Genomic DNA, 23,431 nt, shown 5'->3' with positions numbered 1-23,431 from the left:
AGATGAGGGAGGAGCTCAGGGGTCAACGACACCTGTACGCCATTTCAGTTTCAGATCATTCTTCTTCTTCTCACGGCAAAATACCATCTCAAAAATGAGAAAGTCACAGCATCTGCTAAAACCCCTTCATGTCTCTCTCCATTGTTGTTCATCGCCAAACCCCTGATTGACTTGGGGAACTTGGTGCCAAGGACAGAACTTCTGCTCCGAGATGAAGGAACTGTTTGAAAGGTGATCTTCCCAACCCTCAGCTTCTTTGTTCTTTGACCACTTCCTGTTTCTACTACCTGGTCCTGTTCCTTAATCCATAGGTGGGAGGTTATGGTAGGCTTTTGATGGGAGGGGGCAAGCTGAGCCTCTCTAGGAGTTGAAGGAGGAGATTGGTTGCATCTTATGTGCTCACTGGAACGGAGGGACAGTAAACGGTGGGATCTATGAAGTTGCATTACTTGGTGGGGTGCATGTACAACAAGGAAAAACGACCTGAAGAATGGCAGAGAGGAACAGACGGATGTGTAGAGGGCTGAGGTCAGGCACCGTGAGGTGACTCTGCATGGCCCTCGTCAGCTTTCCAACACACGGTGGGATTCAACTTCCCCTTCTCGTGCCTTTTAGATGTCCCCCAGGTGTCCTCGGGTGTGTGTACTTTGTTTCAAATTTTTGTTTATTATTGCTACCCACGACCGTTTTGGTTGGATATAAAACAGAATCAGAGACAATGAAAATGCCTGTCACCAGGATCTGAGGAGCGCCAAGGTAGAACTGACCCAGCTATAAAAAGAGGGAATTCTCTACTCTCATTTGATTAACCAGATGATGGGAAAGACAACCCGTAAGAAAGCAGAGGTGAGATGTGTAGTTTAAAGAACCTGAAACTCTTCACACTAGAATCAGCTAGAAGGGTTTACTATTTAAACAAAAATATTCTGATGTTTCATTATGAAAGACAAACCTAGAGGCTAATTTGGTGCTGGAACTGCCCTGGGTGGCGCAGAATGGGGAATTGCATCCACAGCAGAAAATCAAGAACAGTACACACACACACACACACACACACACACACACAGAGAGAGAGAGAGAGAGAGAGAGAGAGGAAACAATGAGAAAAAAGAATCAACAACAATAAAGAAACAGCAGCAATAAAGAAGGCTGTTTTGCCAGGTGCCGGTGGCTCACACCTGTCATCCTAGCTACTCAGGAGGCTGAGATCTGAGGGTTGTGATTTAAAGCCAGTGCAGGGAGGAAACTCTTATCTCCAATTAATCACCAGAAAACCGGAAGTGGTGCTGTGGCTCAAAGTAATAGAGTGCTAGCATTGAGTAAAAGAGCTCAGGCACAAAACCTAGGCCCTGAGTTCAAGTCCCACGACTGACCAAGAGAGAGAGTTGTTTATCTCTGCTTGTACTCAGAGTGATAAAAGAAAATATTCCCTGTGAAATAGAAACCCAAGCCTTGTATGTTGCATGAGTTTGAGGTTGAAACTTACAGTGACCCTGTTGTTTGGAAATCCAAGGTAGTTAATTAATACAAAAACAGTAAAAATAAATAAATCATTTCCTGCTTAATGAAACCCTGGGAGTTGTCGATGGATACAAATGTCCATTTTGTTTGGAGGCATACACCCACAGCACTCTCTACAATGGATTTTTACAAGAAGAAAGAAATAGCCCACTCAAAGTGAGCTGACAATGAAAAATGGTGAAATACACATGAGAACATTCTACCACACGTGATAACCAGCATCCACAGCTAAGAGGAAGATCTAGACATCAAAATCCATAACACAATAGAGGAACCATCTGAAAAATCATGTAGAATAAGTGTATTTAAAAATCAATAAACATCTCTTAGAAGTAATATGAGTTCTGTGACATAAATAAAACATGATGAAACAGAATAGGTGAGGTTTTAAGTGAACCAAAGAGAATTGAAAAAATGCAGACTTTGAAAGCAAAAGCTCAGTGAAAACATGGTAGAAAGAAGAGAAAAAGAATAAAAGAACAAGAAAGTTCAAGAGGCCTTAACCAAAGGGCCAAGACTATGATGGGTGACAAGAGAACTATGAAAAAGAAAAAAGCAGAAAATCCAAATGCAAACCGTCATCTAGGTGCCTGGTAGGAGGTTCAGGAGGAAAGAGTGGAGGCAGAGAATTGTCCAAAATTGGAGACAAATTTGATGAATCACATTTAAGAAGCACAATAGCCTGTGCAAGATAAATAAAAATAAACCGTAATTAGACACACAATGGTGAGACTTCCAAATATCAAAGACAAAGAGAAAAACCTTAAAAGGAGATTGAGGAGAGCACTTACTGCAGAGGAACAATAGTTATTTGGACAGCAGTTTGTACCAGTGGCATTATGGCTAGAAGCGAATTCAATGTCTCTTAAAATGCCAAGAAGAAATACTTGCCAACCCCAAATTATTTTTTTCCAACCACAAAATAATTGCCAACCCTAAGCTATGATTCAAAATGGGAATCTTATTCAGACAGGTAAAGATTAAAAGACATTATAACTCAGAATCCCACAGAGAGAAAAATTAAAAAAGCTGGATCCCAAAGGAAGGAGTGAAAAGGAAAACATAATGGAGCCGATCACATACGCACCGATTGACTACCAGGATAATCACCATGACAGTACTTAACTTGGGGTTTGCTAACACAAGGTGCAAAATAAAATAGAAGATGACAATATCGAGTAAAAGCATTAACGTATAATAGTTGGGAATTAAATGTTCCAACTTTCCTGTGTTTTTGTTAAGAGTAAGAATATTGATTAACTTTAGATTTTCAAGTCAGTAGTCATGTTAAAAATTTAAAGCTAACCACACACACAGAAAAAAAGCTAGGAATATAATGCATAAAGGAAGGAAATTTAAAAAAGAAATGCAATCAATCAAATAGAATACAGGAAAGTCTGAGGACTAACAAAGCATTGGGAAGCACAGCAAACTCAAATTACGGTCAACACAATAAATATGCAACAGCTGATGCTATTGTGCCCCCGAAATGTACCCTGAACTGTCTTCAATAAACAAAGATTAGGCACCATTATTAAAGCATGAAGAGGGAAATTACACAGTCAAGAACATAAGAAAAGCATTCTTTTTATTTTGGTGGTGTTGGGGTTTGAACTTGAGCCCTATGCTTAATAGGAAATGCTCTGCCACTGAAGCCATACCCCCAGCCCAGTTTTGATTAGTCATTTTTTTTCAGATAGAGAATCTCTCTCTCTCTCTCTCTTTTTTTTTTTTTTGTCCAGGGCTAGCCTCAGACAGTGAGCCTGCTATCTTTACTTCCTGAGTAACTGGGATTACAAATATGAGCCACCATGCCTGGTTGCTAATAACCAAGAATTGAAAATTTAAAGAATTAAATGATACTTAACACCTATTTAATTTGCAAAAGTAAATAGTAGTGATGGATAAAGGAACTCTTTAATGTTCCAGAAGCATTCAGGGAGCAAGCAATTGGAAATACACCTGGAAAAAAATATTAGGTGAGTATTTAACACAGCAATCTCCACACTGGCTCTGAAGTCACTGAGTCGAGAAAGGGATCTTCCCTCAGTATTGACAACTAGGTTAGGACTGTAATCCCCGAGAGAAGGAAAACAAATCCAGCGAATCTACACAGAAACAACTTCTGCCCTGTGGGAAGCAGAGCCCAATGGCCCTTCAGTCCTATTGAGTTGAGGAGTCAGGTGTTGGAGCTCAGTGAGTCTGAAGTGGTCAGAACTTGTGACGCACAGCCAGGGAGAGGACTGTTAGCAAACAGCGTACGAATTCCCTGGGATCTTTGGATAAAACCTACACTCCACATGCTAATGCCACAAGATTGGAGAAATAACAGCTCCCGGACCAAAGAACAATAACCAGAAACTGTCAGCGAAGAACAAATTATGACTTTCACACAAAGCTGGGAATCATCTGAGTCCCACTAACGAGAATGGAGAGTCTTTGTTGATCATACAGAGAATTTATTAGACATCAAAGGGGTGTGGTAATGAAGCAAGCCTAGCTTTTAAAAAGCTTGATGACAAGCCTTGAATAATCACACTGATCCACAAGTTTAGTATCCTGCCCAAATTAAATACTAATATATAGGGTTTTTTTTTCCCAAATGAATATCACCAAATCCAGCACCCAGCAACACAAAAGTCATGCTTTCTGGCAGGAAGAAAATGTGGCTTGTCTATGGTAGAAGAAAAACGAATCAAGAGGAAGACATGGGGAGAGACAGCAGACAAAAAGAGAAAAACCTTAGATTTGCACGAAGGAATGCAGATTCACATGAAGACATGTCAGAAATAGCAAATATGAAAGTAAATGTAAAATATATTTTACTTATTTGAAAGATATTATTTTCAAAAAAAATCATTACTACAGGATTTATAGTGTGAAAATGTAGAATAAGCACAAGTCAGAAAGAATGGGAAGAGAGAAATGGAAGTATAAGATTGTTATATGTATATTACATATATTACCATTGAAGGTGGACTGTGCTAAGTTGAAGATACTATAGCAAGCCATGGGTTAACTACCTGAAATAAAGAAATATATATTCCTCAGCAGTTGGTAAACTAGAATCACATAAAGGACTGACTCAATCAATATATGAAAAATCCAAAAGTAGAAGAGGGGAAAAAGAGCAGGGGAAAAAAATGAAAACCAAATAACCACATGTTAATTTTAAAATTCATCTTATAAAATGGTTTATACACACCAATCGAAAGGTAGAGAATATGAAAGTATATTAAAAGTATGGTCAAATGATATTCTATTTATAAGAAACCCAATTAAACTATATAAACACAGATAAGCAAAAAAATTGAATAATAGATGAAAATGATTATCTTAAGAAGCTGGAGTTGCTCTATTAATATTAGATAAGTAGACCTCAGAAAGAGAAATAAAGACACTGCACAATGATGAGATCAATTTATCAAGAAGATATAACAATTCTATGTGTTTGTACACCCAATATATTTTAAAATACATGAAGCAAAAGCTGTTAGAACTTACAAGAAATACATTATTATTGTAGACTTCAGCTGCCTTCTCATTAGTTAATAGAACAAGGAGACAGAAAAATCAGTAAAGAGAGATGCCCTACATTTATTTGAATGATCACAAACAAGACCATATGAAAGCTACCAGCATGACTATGTTTATTGCAACATTATTTACCATAGCTTAAGATATGGAACCAACCCAGATGCCCCTCTGTAGATGAATGGATCAAGAAAATGTGGTATATATACACAGTGTAATTCTATGCCTCCATCAGAAAAAAATTGCATTGCCTTGTTAGGAAATGGAAAGACTTGGAAAAATTATATTAAGTGAAGTAAATCAGGCCCAAATAAACATAGGTCCTATGGTTTCCCTTATTTGCAATAACTAGTATATGTCTGAGACAAGCAGAAAAGGTCAGATAAGTTGATGTTAGGTGAAATGAACCCCAAGATAAGGATTCAAATGGTTTTTCTTTCTTGCAATTGTTTCTAACATATTTATAAGATGATTTCTTTGTTGCTTTGTATGTCCCTCTCTCATGGTATAACCCCTGTTTTCACTGTATTTGATGTTGGTATAATTTGTGGAGGGGAAGGGATACAGGTAGACCCATTGCAACAATGAGATGTACAAGCCGTTATGTCGAAAAACAAACTGTACAACTTTGGCAGGGCGGGGGGGGGGGAGGAGAGGTAGGGGGAGGAGGGGTGGGGAGATGGGAAGGGATGGAAAGGGGAAACAAAGGAGGAGGTAACAATGCTTGATAAGAAATGTACTCATTACCTTGCCCATTCTGTACAGTATTTTCACAATAAAAAAATGAAAAAAAGAGAGAGATGCCCTAATCATTATTAACAATAGAACCCATTTGGCATTTATACAGCACCCCACCCAGCAACAAGGGCATACAGGTTTAAAATATGTATGGAATGTTTATCAAAATATATTCTAGATCACATAGAGAGATAAAACAAAAATGTAAGATAATTAACTTTAGACAAAGTGTATTCTCTGGCTATAATGGAACCAAAATAGACATCTATATCAGAAAAAATCTGAAGAAGAAATCCTCACACATGTAGAAACTAAACAAGATGTTTCTAAATAACTAATGGACTGCAAATGAAAACGCAAGGAAAACCAGTAACCAAATTTAACAAAAATGAAAACATAACTTGTAGAATACAGATAAAGCTAAATTCTTAGACATAAATGTGTCATATTAAGTATTTGTATTATACAATAAAAAATGTTTCAAACATTATCTAAGGGGTTTCTTTATAAGAAAAAAAAGAACACACAGCAACAGTAGAAAAGGAATAACAGTTATACAAATCGGAATTTATTGTAAGTAAAACAACAGAGAATCACATAATCAAGTTTTTTGAAAAGATCAATAAAATTGGTAAATCTGTAGCCAGACTGATCAAAAGCAAAAGAAAATAGAAGTGAATGATATCACAAATTAAAAGGACATACCATACAGATAACACAGATATTAAAAGACAATAAAGGAATTTTGAATACACATAAAATTTGAATTTATGGGTCAATGAATGGGAAAGCTTAGGTTAAGGTAACATATGACAGATACAAACCCAAGACAGTGCTCTCAAGAAAGAAACATACTATCTGCGTAGCTCAGATAATCTAAACAACTCTACATTTATGAAGGAAGTAGTAATGTACACTCACAAGCCGCATAACATTTCATCAACAACAGACTTCCTATGTGATGGTGATCTTGTAAGATTCTATTGCTTAGTGATGTCACAGCTCTCTTTTGTGTAAGTGAATTTAGTTGATGCTCGCACAATGACAAAAGAATGACATATGCTAATACTTAACTCTTAACCAAGGAAATTCCTGGATATTGCTCTTGAATCTTACCCTTTATCTAAGAAAACAAAAACCCCCCACAAATACCATATGCAAGAGTCTTCTCTTACCATATTTATAAAATACGGTGTCAAATGTCTTCAACAATGCAATAAGACAAGAAAAACAAACAAGTGTACAGATTAGAATGAATGAGGTAAAACTCTTAATGACAATATTATTTTCTGTAGAGCATTAAAAAATGGCTGTTAGAATTAAAAAGTGGCTTTAAGAAGATTCAAGATTTTTTTAAAAAGTTGTAAACTATAAACAACAAAAAATGACTTGAAAATTTTCATAAAATATGAGAACAGATATTAAGTTGCTTTACTGTAGTTTTTACTGCCTATTTAATATAATTATATGAACCTCCAATGGAAAGATATTTCTTCATCATTAAATCTGCTTTACAGAAAGTGTTAAAACAAGTTCTTAAAATAAATAGGATGCTAAGGAACCATATGAAAAGGTATGAAAATCCATTAGAAAAAATAAATATATAGTCAACTTCAGAATACTCTTAATAACTTCTGGTGGTGCACAAAAGTTAATCCAAAGATTACAAGACAGCCATGAGCCAGTGGCTCATACATGTAGTCCTAGCTACTCAGGAGGTTGAGATCTGAGGATCACAATTGGAAGCCAGCAGGGCAGGAAAGTCTGTGAAACTCTTTTATTGTTGTTGTTGATGGTGGTCATGGGACTTGAATTCTGGGCCTGGGCACTGTCCCTCAGCTATTTAGCTCAAGGCTAGCACTTTACCACTTGAGTCACAGCATCACTTCTGGTTTTCTGGTGGTTAAATAGAGATAAGAGGCTCATGGACTTTCCTGCCCAGGCTGGCTTTGAACCTCAATCCTCAGATCTCAGCCTCCCGAGTAGCTAGGATTACAGGCATGAGCCACCAGAGTCCAACTCTGTGAGTTTCTTATCTCCAATTAACCACCAAAAAAAATCCAGAAGTAGAGGTATAGCTCAAGTGGTAGAGCACTAATCTTGAGCACAATAAAAAACAAAAAACAGCTCAGGAACAGCACTCAGGCCCTAAGGTCAAGCCCCAGGACTAGCACCAAATAACAACAACAACAACAATAATTATTTTAAAGACAAAAATATTAAAAGTGACCATAATAATGTGAAAGGATACATAATATAAGGATGCATAAAGTGTGATATCAGTAGCAAATAAATAGATGCATGTATGTGTATGTGTAAAGATAAAGCCCAAATCAGAAGAAATAATAAAGATTCTATCAGAAATAAGTAAAATAGAGACTAGAAAGACAATAGAAAAGATCAATGCAAGAGCTGCTTCTCTGAGAAGTACATATACATATATATACACATATACCCTTTAATATATAATCCTTTGATATATAACATATGAACAATCACATTGTACATCTTGAATAGATAAATTCAATTTGTCACAAATATTTCTTACTTAATATGAAAAAGGAGTGATCTTTTGGACAACATGGACGGACTTCAAAATAATTGGAACAAGGAGCAATGGTAAAAGAAAGGTGGCTAGAATGGATCAGTGTATAGTGGATGTACATATGGAAATATCCTACACTGTCTCCTGTTTACAAGTTAATAAGAAAGTCAATGCTTGAGAATGAAGGCATTGTGTTGGGTAGAAGAAGACTGACTAAAGGAACCCACACAATGGGCTTCAGTAATATAGAACTCCAGTTACATGGGACTCGGTTCTATGGAACATAGCTACATAGAACTCCAGATGTGCTTCAGTTACACGTAACTCCAGAAAATACAAACTAGTGTACTATGAGCAAAACAGATGGGTACCTGCCTATGGGTTCAGAGGTGAAAGGAATACAGAGAGACAGGAGAAGACTTCTGGGCATGCTGGACATGTTCAGCATTTTGATTTGGTGATGGCATTGTGGTGGTATACATGCACCACCATTTATTGAATTATGTACTTTAGACAAACAACTTTTATGTTAATTATCCCTCAGTAAAAACTTCTTAAGAACTATACAGATGGCCAGCAAGGACATGAAAAAAATGCTCAAAACTATCAACTGCTTCAAAACTACAATGAAATATCACCTCATCCTTATGAGGATGGCTACTCAAAAAGACATGAGGCCAAAAATAGTGTTGGGGACATAAAAGCAAAACAAAAGAAAAAGAATCTTAGATACCGTGGGAGGGATTTTAAATTGTTGCAACCACAAAGAAATGCCACGTGGAAGCTCAAGAAATTAGACAAATAACAACCATGTGATCCAGCAGCCTACTTCTGGAAAGCATATCCAAAGGAAACAAAACCAGTAGACATCTGCACTTGTTCACAGTAACATTTTTTTTTTAATAGCCAAGATATGGAAACAGCCTCAATGGTCCACCAATGGAAGAGTGAATGAAGAAAATGTCACTCACTCACACACACACACACACACAATTTGTCTGTAAAAAAAATAAAAGAATCCTACCATTTGAGAAAACACAAATAACTTAAGCATTATCCTATGGGAAAAACAAATACTGTCTACTATCACTCATGTGGAATCTGAGAGAGAGAGAGAGAGAGAGACAGAGACAGAGACAGAGACAGAGACAGAGAGAAGTCAAACTCACAGAAGTTGAGAGTAGAATGGTAATCTCCAAGGTCTGGAGGATGAGACAATGGTCAGGTGTGCAAATTCTTAGCTTTACCATAACTATGTTGTTCACAGGACCTCATATACACCACAGTGGTTATAGTTAGTAGTGATGCACTATGTAATTTAACTAACAACATACGAAGTGATGGATGTGTTGGTTTGATGGTTGTTCACATTTCAGAGTGTATAAATATATCAAATCATATACCACACACTTTAAGTGTATACAATTTTGCTTGCTAATTATACTTCAGTGAAGCCAAAATTTTTAAGGAAAAGAATAAATTAAAAAAAGAAGGAAAGGATGCTCAATGCCATCAGCCACAAGGAAAAGGCAAATTAAAACCACAATAAGGTACAACTTCCTACCCACTAGGATGTCTATAATAATAATAATAATAAACAAAGATGCAGAATTGCAAGTGTTTGGTAAGGATGCAAGGAGAGTGGAACCCTTTACCCAGCTAGAGATGTGATGGAAACTAGTCTGGCAGTGCCTCAAAGTTAAACACAGGGCTACCATGTAACTGAGCATCTAACTCAAAGTATATACTCCAAACAACTGAAAGCAAGTACACAAACATAGGGGCACTATTCACATCAGATGAAATGTGGAAATCATCCCAACATATATACAGAAGAATGGGTAACCATATATATGTATATGTATGTGTGTGTATTCATATATATATATATATATAATATATATATATAATATACATTATTTCACTTTTAAAGAAGTCCACTATAAAACTCAATCTGTATAAAATGCCTATAAACTCATAGGGCTAGTAGGCAAATTAGTGGTTGCCAGAACTAGGGAAGGAAGATAGGGAAGAAGAGAACTAGAAGAATCTGCAGTGAGTTATCAGCTCCTCCTCCCGAGGAATTGGCTTTGGAGTGAGGTCAGGGTGGGAAGGAAAAGAAGATACAAAAATAATTCAGGGGAAGGAAACAGAAGAGCCAAGTCTAGAGAGAAGGGTTGTTGTTCAGAGGAATGGAGGCAAGTGAAAAGCTTGGGGAGCAGGAGCTGGAGGTATTCCCAAGACAAGTCATGAAATCGAATTAAGAGAAAACAAACTTCAGGACTGTTGTCTTCCAATGCAGTGCTTTGCAACCCCTGTGCTGTAAATTAATACCTCAGATGCATTTAAGACACATAAGACCTTATAGGACCCTGGGCCCAGCCCAGGCAGGTTGAGTCAGGGTAGAGTCTCAACACTGTTCTTTTAATCCCACCGTGATCTAACTCCTGGCAGAGAGACCAAGGTAGAGAACAGACGTTTCCTACTCTTGATCACTTCTCTGATCCCATCTCCATCCCCACCATAAATACAGGCCCAGGGTTCACTTGCTTTTCAGAAGGCAAGCTGGGTTTGATCGGGTGATCAGGTCAGAGTTCTCATGAGCTACTCCCTTCCCCAAAGCTCCACCTTCGACTCTTGCAAGCTTCGGAGGCAAGAATGTGTGGGGAACATTTTAGATCCAAATGTTGAGTAAATACTCGACAGTTGCTTCTTTCATGAATAAATAGATTAATTCACAGGAGCTGGGCTGAGGAAAGCCGGCTGGAGGGGAATGTTCAGAAGAGAGGGGAGCTTGGAGCGATGCTGACATGCCTCAATTTGAAGGATATTTAATATCAAAGCTGGGTCTCATCTCATTGTAAATGAAGAACCACTGAAACATCTTCTGACAAGTGACACTCCTCCCCTTCCCCAGCCAAAAGCCATTCAGGATGGGCCTGAGCATAGAGGAGCCAGACGGTGGGGGAAGAGACTGCGGTCAAAACACTCAGGATGAGGGAAAGGTGCAGAGGCTTCTAAAAGGTGAGCTCACCAAACGCATACCTACCACTATCGGCATTCTGGTGTGTGGCCACGGGAGAATAGACCCAATACTGAGAAACCCAGAAATAATATGAAGAATCAGGTTTGCTTGCCCTGGAGCCTAGAAAACCCAGGGACACAGGATGATGGCTCTCTTCAAATATTTGACGATCACTCTCAGGGGAAACGAGAATTAGCCAATTTATTTCTGTATTCTGAATTGCCCAGAGGTCAGATCTAAAACAAATATAAGAGAGAATTTTATATCCATTAGACATGCCTAAAAATATAACAACAGCCTAAAGGAACGGGGGGTTCCTTGTCGCAGGAAATGATGAGCAGCACTTGGCATAGCTCTTACTAAAAGAATTCGAGAGTCGCACCAGGCAATCTTTCCCACACTTGAGACTCTATTATTTTATAATGGTTTTAGTCCCTACAAGTTTCAGATAACAGGGAAAGCTGACAGAGAGCTGGAACGGATTCTAGGGACTGCCTAAGACCCTGTGTCTTGGGTACTCAAGCTCAGAGCTCATCAGCCTAAAGAAGTATGGCTGCCGACAGTATCTTTTCTGCATCCAGAAGTTTCTGAGCCCTTCCTAACCATAAGAAGATATGAACAGAAGAGGAGAAAGTACTAAGGGGTCATGGAGAACTTGCCCCCAATGTCCCGCCTTTCCCCTTACCAGTCTCTCAACGCCCCCTGGGGCCTCTCAGTGATTATCAGGAGGTAATCTCATGGACAAACTTGGGACTTTTCTCTAGCTCAGAATAGCTTCTACTCCTCAGCTTGAGGCTTTCTTTAGGAATCATTGGCCTACCATGTATGTTCTTGAACCCATACCCTACTTCCCCTTCTGAAACCTGATGCTCAAACTCTTACTTATTTTTATGTTTTGTCAGTCCTGGGACTTGAACTTGGGGCCTGGACACTGTCCCTGAGCTCTTTTGTTCAAGGCTAGTGCTCCACCACTTTGCATCACAGAGCCACTTCTAGTTTTCTGTTGGCTAATTACAGGTAAGAGTTTCATACACTTTCCTGCCTGGGCTGGCTTTGAATCTCAATCCTCAGATCTCAGCCTCCTGAATCGCTAGGAATTGTAGCTGTGAGCTGCTGGACTTCCAATCTTTTATTTTTTACCAGCTTCAAACATTTACAATTATTCCTATCTTAGAACAAACAACAAAATAAGAATCCCTTATTTCTTCACCACATCAGTTTTCAAAGCAGGTATTTGATTCAACCCTTCACCTTAACCACAGGCCCAAATTTTGACCCCCAAGGGACTCTCCTGAGAGACTTTATAGCATGACTTGATTCCATGTCTTCTGAATGCAAGTTTTGTTTCAAGAGTATGAGACTTGGATTCCAAAGACTCGGGGTCAAGTTCAGGATCAGTCATATACCATCAGAACTTCATTTTTTAAAGAAATCAATGTTTGTTATGAGTGAACCAATTGATAAGAAATAGTTGGCCCATGCGATGCCTATGTTCCTGGCTACTCAGGAAGCAGGAGGAGACTGAGTTTGAAGCCCACTCAGGCAAAGTTAGTGAGATCCTTCTGGAAAACAAAGCACTGCACAAAAGGGCTGGGAACATTACTCAAGTGGTAAAGCACTTGCCTAGCAAGCATGAGGACCTGAGTTCAAACATCAACCAAACAAAAGTCAAATATGTTTATTTCCTGAACTGAAAAGCCTTGAACCTACTGCTAATACCCTATTTCCTGAGACTTTTTCCTCTCATGTTTTTCTCTTCATTTGTTCCTAGGAAATTGGTGTCTCTTCCAGTTGTCTCTCTGAATCCTCTTTCTGTTTCACTGTTAACCAATACTCTAGTAAGCCCCCTTTCCTTCTCTGATAAACTCTTTCACTTAGAAGTCAAGGAATGCTTTCTCCCAAGGATCCAACTATCTCTTCTGGTTGTAAGGCCAGCATGAACATGTCTCCTAAATGTCAGTCCCAGGTTCAATCTCTCTAGGTGCCTCCACTCATTTTCCTGTGCCAAGAACTCAGGTCTCCTTATTGTTGTCAGAAGGTAAATCAATATATCTTTGTAGAGCCTTTGACAGCATGGCTTGAAAAGGCCAGACACAGGAAGATTATTGGCCAGCCTTACAGAAGAGGGAACTTATCACCAGGGACCATCTCCCAAATGCCCATCAGAAAGAACAATTCCTTTTATGTGAACTTCATGTTGGAAAAATAGAGCATCTGCATGCCAAGTAAAAGGAGGCCCAACTCCACATGCAACCCTGACAGTACCCGGGTCTTTGGCTTTCAAAGGTACTGATGGCTGACATCTACAGAACTTTCTAGGCCCCTACTGTAACTTCTTTGATGGGTTAACCCTGTGATCATCAAGAGCATTAGAGGCCATTGTGTTTCTCTGGAGAGTTGTCTGCTCAGTTCATTTGCTCTTTGGATTATTTGTTCTTTCAGTGTTTGTTTTTTGAGTTCTTCATATATTCTGAATGGTAGTCCCCCGTCAGATGAGTAGTTGGCAAAGATTCCCTAGCATTCTGTAGGCTGTCTCTTCACATTGGTGATGTTTCCTCGGCTGTGCAGAAATTTTTATTGTTGTTAAATCCATTACTCAATGTTTGCCATTATCCTCTGAGCTTTTGAGTTCTACTCAGAAAGTCACTGCCGCTGCCTGTGTCTTGAGGTGTCTGCCCTATGGTTTCCCATCATTGCTTCAGTGTTCAGCATCCTTAGCCATAAAGAAATGCCAGCAACAGTGACATCCCATCTCTCCCAGTCAACCTCAGCAAACGCTGACGAGGATGTGGGATCAAGGAACCACTGTACAATGTCAGTGGGAATGTCAATTAGTTCAACCACTATGGAAGTCTGTATGGAGGTTCCCCTTCCTTGCAAAAAAATAAGACCACCATGTAATTAGCATATGACCTTGCTATACAACTCCTGGGTATCTACTCAAAGAAGTCAAATTCACCACACAAGAGCCAAGTTGTGGAATCAGCCTAGGGACCCAGATGAATGTGTGTGTGTGTGTGTGTGTGTGTGTGTGTGTGTGTGTGTGTTTGTGAAATTAAATATAGTAGGACTGGGTCCGGTGTGTTTGAATTGAATGATGAGCTGTCTTTCCCATGATGGTGAGCTGTAGAGCTCTGATCCTCTGCTCTTTGCCTCAGAGAACTCTTCTTGTCCACTCAGTGTGGTTGTCTGAACCCATTACTTAGCATTTACCAGAACCTTTGTCCTACTTGACCTTGGGTATGGTCAGGTAATTGCCACCACCCGCTGCCTGGTGGAGGCAGCTGACACAGACTACTGAGAACCCATGGTCTCTGTCTCTTCCCGAGTCTATTACTCAATAGCATGGTCAGGCTGCTTGCTACACACTGGCCATGAGCGAGTATGTACACTGGGGATACTGGCAAGCCCTGCAAACCAGGGCTTTCTCTCCTCCCAGGGAAGCGGCTATAAAACATTCACCCGCACATCAGTCACCATGCTGAGTGTCCCTCTTTATCTTTTTTGCATGACTGGCTCCTTCTAGCCCATAAAATTCAGCTCAGATATGTCTTCTGAGAGACATTTGCATCTGAAATTCCCCTGCTCCCCCCAGTCACTTTCCTTAACACCTACTCTTCCCTTTATTTTGGTCTGTGTTAACCTTTTGCAAGTATTTCATGTACTGGTTTATAGTTCATCATCCTCCCTAGAAACAGCGTCTTGTCTCCTTCATTGCCACATTGCCAGGATCTAATTCAGGCCCAGGAACATCATTGCCGCTTCATAAATCTTTGTCTGGAGGATGAACTTTTTTTTTAAATAAAAGGACTCCCAAGAACTCAGATATGGGAAACAAAGTATAATGCGTTCAGTATGTTTGTGTTTTCCCAGCATTCTCTATATCTTTTCTTCTAGCAATCTGAGTGCTTAGAATATAGTAACTGTTCATTAAATTCTTAGAATAAGTGGGCAAACCAGAGAACCACCCAATTTCTTTACCCCCATCAGCAACACAGATGCACAGAGGTTTCCTTCAGAGACACAAAACTTCTCACGCAGAAGTTCATCAACACTAGGACTGCGGCAAAGACTTGAGTGCGGCACCAACTTATCTCATCCAACCTGTATTGTTCTTCTCTGGCTAGGTCAGTGCAATTAATTATGTCACCCTTAGCAAGTCACCAAATTGGAATGAGAGAAGCCATGGCCCCTGTCTCTTCCAGCGGGCTGCCAGAGAGATGGCTTTCCTTGCATGGATGGATAGCTGTGAGCCACCTTTGCCCCAGCCTCCTGAAGAAGGCAGAAGTTTTCTAAATGCTTTTCCTGCATGTGGATCACTGAATTATGAATGAGGCCAAACCCAGGGTATGGCAAATCAAAGTGGAGATAGAGGGGAAGGTTCTTCAAGAAAAAAGAGGCGGGGGGAGAGGAAATCAAAACCTGACTTGCCTTCTTGCCATGGCCTCCTTCAATTGATAACTCATGTTCTATTACTCCCACATCTTCAATCGATTATCCATGCCTTGGAAGTGATAACACCCTGGTGTTGAGAGTAATTCTTTTTAGTAGGCAGCTCGGACATGGATCCTGGCTGATCCAACTCAAATCAATGAAACTCAGGACCTCTCCGGGCAAAGGCATGCACGATGAAAGAAAGATGCATATTCATGATTTGTCTCCAGAGCTGGAGAGGTCCTGAGGCATGGGGAGTTGATGGGAGTGTTCCCATGATTCATATCATCCTGGGAAGGAAGAAGCCAGCATCTTCTGCCCTGGCCTTTGCACGTACCGTGCAAAGCGGCCATCTTTGTCTTGGATATCCCACATGCTCCCTTGGGTTTTCTGCCTTGTTCAGGTTCCTTTTTTCCCCCCATGGACAAGAGTGTTCCTGGACCAGAGATTCAAGCCATTTCACAAGGCAAACGTGACTCTAATTTTGCTCCGCTAGACAATCAGCCATAGGATAGGGGGGGGATCTAAAGTCTTGGATATAAATCTTGGTAGATGGTAAAATCCCTAAACCAAGCTGAGAATGCTTATGTCTCAGGAAGTCCTCCCCACCCCACCCCTCCAAAAAATATACTTGCATAGGGGCTGAAGAGCAACAGTTAAGTGAGGATCTACCAGTAAGAAATTACATCATTCAGAACAAATACGGTCTTGCAATAAGAGATTCCTTCCAGGGCAAGTCACCATGCTTATTGCTCAATTCTGCCTAATGAAATGTGTACTATATGCTTGTGGTTGTTAAAAGCCACGGGGCTCAAGTTGCTTAGCTTCTCTCAGAATCATTTTCTTTTCCCCACCAGTAAAATGGGAACAATCATGCACAGCTTACACTCTTCACAAAGAGTTTCTTGAGGGACAAATAAAATGTGAAGAAAACATTGAAGCCAGTTGTGGTGGCCAGGTGCTATCTGAGCTCCAGAGAGTGTCTGACTGGCCCAAATGCCTTCCCTTCTTCTGGGAAGTGTCTCCAGCTTCTTTGATAGGTTTCTTGCCCACCAAAGAGACATGTGGTTTGAATAACGCACCATGTGTGGTCCAAAGCAGGACCTACCATAAGGCAGCATGGCTCTCAGGGTTGGTTGAGATGACTCTGAGGTGACATCTAAGCTTCACCGAGGTGTTCACAGCCCTTCCCCCAAGGGCTTATAATCCTGTGATAAGAGTTCGTAGCCATCCTCTCTGATCTATCCTCTCAGATCTATCAGCTGTGAGGGGTGAAGGTTGTTGGTGGCTGGTTTCCAGTGCAGGGAGGAAGCTTGTCTCTCGAGAGAGAAATAAAGCCACACTCAAAATAGAGGCAGACAGGAAACGCAGAGAGCTGTGACAATGTAACCTGGCTCAGCTTTTTCTGTGGGTTCAAATGAATCCTTTCACTTTCTATGGCTTGGAAGAATACTATTTCCATAGTCCATCAGTATATTCTACTTTCTTACTTCTCTTGTTCTTCATTCATGCCACTATCAACTTGTGAGGTTCCCTTCCCCTCTACCAACCCATACTCTTTCAAGTGTCAGGGCTCTGCCTAGATATTGAGAGACACTGGGGTGTTTTCCTGAGGAACCTCACACAAGCATTCAGCCTTGGAGGGTCCCCGTAGAAAGGTCAAGTTCAAGTGTTTGCCCTGATACACTCAACTATATATTGTATTTTGTTTTCCTGAAGCATGCGTTTATTCTGCAAATCTTTTGTGGAACGGGGTAAGTTAGGTGGTAACTCACTGAAAATCGCAAAGTATCTAATGTCAGCTGGGAATTACTAGGGAAAAAAAACCAACACATGCTTGCCCTTGGAAAGCATATAATCTTCCCAAGAAAATAACACAAAGCTAGAGAAGAAGAAATCGGTAGAAAAATTGAATTTGGCAAGTGATGGGAGCCCAAATCATGAGTTTCATACCATCAGAGAAGGGTTGCGGATTCTAAGAAAGATGAAATAATACAAGATATACAATCTCTTGGAATTGTTTTGTTTGACCTACTGAGAATGTGTTTATTGATTGATTTTTGTCCATCATGGGGCTTGAACTCAGGGCCAGGATGTTCAAGGCTAGTGCTCTTCCACTTTGAGTCATAGCACCACTTCCAGTTTCCTGCAAACCTGGGTTGGCTTTGAGCCAGCAATCCTCAGATCTCCGGGTATCTAGGATTACAGGCATAAGTCACCACAGACACCCAGAGAATATTAAAAAAAAATTATTAGCATGAAAATCAGGAGACTATATTATACACACACACACACACACACACACACACACACAGAGCTGGGCATCTGCTAGCTCAAGTCTATAATCCTAGCAACGCAGAAGGCTGAGATTTGAGGTTTGCAGTCTAAAGCCAAGCATGGGCAGGAAAGTCTGTGAGACTCTTAGCTCCAAATAACCACCAGAAAACCGGAAATGGCGCTTTGACTCTAAGTGGTAGAATGTCAGCCTTGAGCAAAAAAGCTCAGGGACCGTGCCTAGGTCCTGAGTTCAAGCCCCATGGCCGACAAAATAAAAACAATCAATACAAGTACATAAATAAAAAACACATTGATTTTGAGTTTCTTTTTACTATCATAGAGAGAGATTTGACCACACGTTCTACTTGGTAATAACCAGCCAGAGGTGAGAAACTGCCACCTCTTCAGGTGGAGCTGTGGTATTCAATCACCTATGTTTTAGCTCCCCAGTCTGGTTGCCAAAGGCTCAGGTTGAAACTCAAAAGGTCCTAGAATCTCTGAAACTTGGATACAAGTTGATATCTAAGGCTGACACCCTGTTTAAGGCGACCCAATCCAAAATTTTGAAGAGGCATTGACTGGGAGGGTATCCACCACCAGTGGCTGGAGTCTGAGACCCATCTCCAGCTTCTCTAGGGGACCAGGAGGATGGAGAAGGCTTCTTCAAGTCATCTTCCACCAAACACCCAGCCACTGGGAGCCTCAGATTTTCTTCAGAGCCTCCTCCTTCCTCACAATGTTCACCTTCCCCCCTTCGTTGCATTTGAAAGCAGATAAAACCCAGTGGAATTTCGTTCCATTCTGCCTGTGTGCAGAGCGCATCCAAGTAGTTACAAGTCCTGAAAGGAGCTGCCCACCACACCAAGGGTCTGCATGTGTGCCTGCCAGCTTGATATCTCATTTGTTGGCTGTGTTCACCCCCAAGTTAAGAACTTTTAACGACCTTCTGCCTAGCTTTGTTTGTTTCCATTAACAGAAGACAGATCCCATGAAAAACACTCTGGACTTGTCCAAAGGGAAGCCAGTGGAGTGCTGCCCCCTCTGGCCAGATATGGCATGACACCCTGCTGGACCAGATAAGCCTCCAAACAGCCCAGGATGGCAGATGAGTCTGGACTGGTTCAGCTTTTATTTGGGTCCTTAGACAAAGATAGGCTTTTTCTGCTTCTGGTTTCATAAGGAACTTTTCGGGCAAACCAAGACCTCCCTCCAACTCTGGCCTAGGAGAGACACAGCATGTAGCTGTGGCTGGATCCTCCTCTTTCTTCTAGATATTCAGCCCACGCATGACAGAGGCTTTGGCAAAATGCTAGCAATCAGAAATCTGCTCTTCATAGACATAAAAGAGTCTGTACATAGGTCTTCCCAATAATGATAGTCTACATGCATTAGCATATATTTTCTTGAGAGGCGAACTACCAGAGTATGTACCTAAAAGCAATTCATTCTATTTACAGCTTTTCTGAAACCCCCAAGAGAGAATAGTCTCGGAGCAGTGCAGACACCATGCCGAAAATAGTGAAAAACATTCAATTTGGAAACGATTTTACCTTGATTTTTCTTTCTTTTTTTCCCCCTTCTCTTTTGCAAGTCAGCACACGGCTTCTGCTCCTTCTACCTGAAGCTGGTCTCTTGCTTGCTTCTTCTTGGGGTCCCCATAGACTGGCCAAGATGGTCAAGAACACCTGGTCTTTCCATCTTCCTGAAACAGAGGAAGGATGGTCACCAAAGTAGAGAATGGAGGCTATCTGGGAGGCTGGAGGTCAGCAGCAATATTACCACAACACACAGACTAGTCTTCACGAGCTAACTGCTGCTCTTCCAAACAGTGAGCAACAGTATGAATACGGTGCCCCCATCCTTGGGACTGAAAATAAGATTTCAAATGTCAACAGCAGGAGAAAGGGATCCAGAAAGTATCTCTTCAATTATATAAAACATCCAGATACTTAGCACAGCCCCTAGGTCACCCAGCCCCTGAGCATGTGCAGCCTCAGAAAGGCTCCAAAAGGCAAGGGCAGGCCTTGTGTCCCCAGCAAAGGCAAAGGCCAAACCTTCTACCAGGTCTATGTATGAGGTTACTGTGCACCCACAAATGTTCTCCAAGTGGGAAATAGGTTAAATAGCTGTTACAAAAGCAGGCCTGCTTCTACTAGACAGGGGCAAGGAAGTTAGAAATAAGCCATACCCGAGAGCAAATCGTAAGTCCGTTGGATTGCAACTCAGACAGACAGGCTGATTCTCCACTCTCCCTTAGTGAGAGTTCTCTCTCTGAGCCTTGAGCCCCGCCCTCCCCCCAGCTCTAAAACATGGGTGACAATCTGCAGTCTTACATGCCCACCAGTTTCTCAGGAGGATAATTTTTTTAAACATGCAGTGATTTCTAGTGATTGCTATAAAGCAATCTTTTTAAACAGAAAAACAAAATGAAACAAAACAGGAAGAACTCTAAGATAATAGATCAGAGCCAAAGGGCTGCAATCAGAAGTGTAGAACCCAAGGCTAATCTCTCTTCAGCCTCCCCTTTTTCTCCAGACTGGCCTCTGGGTGGCATCTTTGAGTACCCTTATCACGTTGAACAGTGTAATGACCAAGGAGATAATGCTTTGAAATTGTGTGTTATTATTTTTATTAATAATAATATACAATGAATGGCTGTGAGTAGAGGTAATTGTAGGAATCAAGAGAAGGAGAGATCGATGTGGGCCAAAGTGTTCTTAATGGCTGGAGGACACTTGCTGATGTTCTTCTCTGATGGCTGAAAGGGACAGTAGAGGAATCTGGGTGTGGAGTTGTGAAGATGAGCAAAGGCAGAGCTGAAGAAGAACATGTGTGGCCTTCCCAAGTGTGAGAAGAAGATCCAAGAGAGGGCTCAGCATGTGTGGGCAGCGGGAGGGGGCTGGGGTATGGATAAGTCTATCATCGTTGAAGTGGGATTAACCATGCTGCAATTGGGGATCTCATAGGTAGACCCTACAGAAAGCCTCAATCAGGAAGGAGCCAAGCGTTAAGAAGGAAATATCCATCTCTAGTTGGGCTAATTCTGTGGCTTGCTTGTATGTGCTTGCTGGAGTCACATTTCCCTCATTGAAGGCCAAGTTGCTCTCCAGGATGGTCCTTCGCTTTGGGCTCTGATTCGTTTCAGATCCTGACCTCACAGCTCTTGTGTCCAGCTGTCCTGTTCTTACACCAAAGCAATGTGTGAGTCTCCATCCTCCGTGAAGTATGCCCCACAAGTCTGTCTACTCTGGAACTGTGTTTATTTACATAGTTATGGACATCCACAGAGCACACATGGCTGGGGTGCCTCTGTTGCCCCTTGTGCCCGGGGAGAGGGCTGTCCCTACGTGGCTCTGGCGGCTGCGGTCCCATCAGCCATCCGGCCTGACCTTCCTGGCTTGTCTCAGAACACCTTGTCGTTGTCTTGTCCTCTTTGAAATGCCTGACAAGAGCAAATGGTTGGGTCTAAAAGCAAAATAATGAAATCCAATGAAAGCTCCCCAATTTCCAAACCACTTGTCCTTGGTCCGGTGTGATGTACAGCATGCATTATTCAGAGAGGAGCAGCTGCATTACCTGGAGCAGAAATGCTGTTTTGCAGGCACCGATCTAGAGGGATGACTGGATGGGAGCCAGTGGCCTTGCCCCAGAGCCTAGGGGCCCTCGGGGCAGAGGAGGGCTCAGCTTTAGCTCATTCACATCACTCAATGATAAGGTCATTGGAGCCCTTAGGTCATGGGTAAGGTCACCTCAGTGAGCCCAATAGAAGGTAGGAAGCCTTGGTGAGTAGAGCAGGTTTGAAGCCAGTAAGAAAAGAGGGAAGCACACAGAGTATCTGAATTGGGGGTTGGGGGGTACCAGCTACTCAGAAGACCCTAGAGATGTGGCCCATCAGCAAATCATCTCCCACTGACTGTACTTGAAGATAATACAACTGTGATTTCTCCATGAGAATGCTCCGTAAATCAATGCAGAGGGGTGTGTGTGTGTGTAAGGAAAAAAGGGTGGACCAGAGCACAAGTGATTGGGTGGATAGTATTCTCATTATACCATCTTCCTTCATCCCCATTAACACACATGCTGTTTTCCCTGTGACTTTCAATGACCTTGAGAAAATACGAGTGTTTTCCATGCCCCCCCACAAGCCTCTGTGTGCTGTCTTCCCTTTGTCAGTTGGGCCATGTGACATGCTTGGACCAATGGAATGGGAGCCAGTTCAGAAGTTGTAAGAAACACGACGTACTTGGCCTCTTCTCCTGTTTGGTTCATTCTATTGTCAGATCCCAAATTAGGCTGCACTTTTAGCTTAAGTTCCCAAATGAGAGGACTCTCTGAGCATATCCACAGCTGCCAGCACACAGTCTGAAGCAGAAATAAATGCTTCTGGTTATAAAGCCACTAAGATTTTAGGGGGTTGGGGAGGGTGTTTGTTACCATAGCAAAGCTGGCTAATATAGTTCATGCCAATCAATGAGGAGGAAATTAATCACGCCTGCTTTGAGTTAAGCTTTTTTAAACTTGATTTGTTTATTTAATTGATTGTTGTCATCTTCACTTGGGGTGAATAGCATTGATAAATAAGAGGGGGTTGTTTACTTTAATGAGTCCATGGAAGAATGTGGCTGATTTTTTAAACAGGATCTACCTATTAGGATTTGACCAGTGGTGTGGCTGGGATTCTTGCTGGGTTTTCTCTCATTAGTGACTGAGCAGGTCTAGGCAAGGTGCAGAGTTGTCCATTCTCTGGCATCCACCTGTGGAGACATCAGCTCCCACTACCTCTCCCCTTCAACTCTCATTCCAACTACTTTGACTTAGTTTTCTCTATACCCTAAGACCCGGGAGTCTCCACTGATTACATTATTTGTGTCTCCTGACAGTATAATGAGTACTTTTGTTTACCCGGTCCATTTGGGCAGCCATAACAAAATATCATCGAGTGTATGGCTTATAAACAAGAGCAGCCTATTCAGTGTCTGGTGAAGGACCATTCCATGGCTCAGAGATGACACCTTCTCCCGTGGCAGAAGTGGGTAGCTCCCTGGGGTCTCTTTCACAATGCCCATCATCAGAACCCTGCCTCATACACTATCTGCAAAGACTACATATACCTGCTAACATGGCCACTTTGGAGGTTAAGGTTTCAATATGTGAACTTTGGAGGGACCCCAAACGTTCAGACCATGGTAATCATGATATAAATGTTGAAGAAATCGAAAAGAGGTTTGCCGAGGACACAAAGTCCATGTAGGGACAGGTCAATATTTCAACCTCCATTGTTTTGAGTCTTTCCTAGGGCTCTCAGCACGGCACCAACCTCGGTGGTTGGATAAGCTTGATCGGTGTCCAAGTAGCAT

This window comes from Dipodomys ordii, unplaced genomic scaffold (assembly GCF_000151885.1).
Source record: "Dipodomys ordii isolate 6190 unplaced genomic scaffold, Dord_2.0 Scaffold10, whole genome shotgun sequence".
Lineage (NCBI taxonomy): Eukaryota > Metazoa > Chordata > Mammalia > Rodentia > Heteromyidae > Dipodomys > Dipodomys ordii.
Note: the sequence above shows the minus strand (reverse complement) of the source record.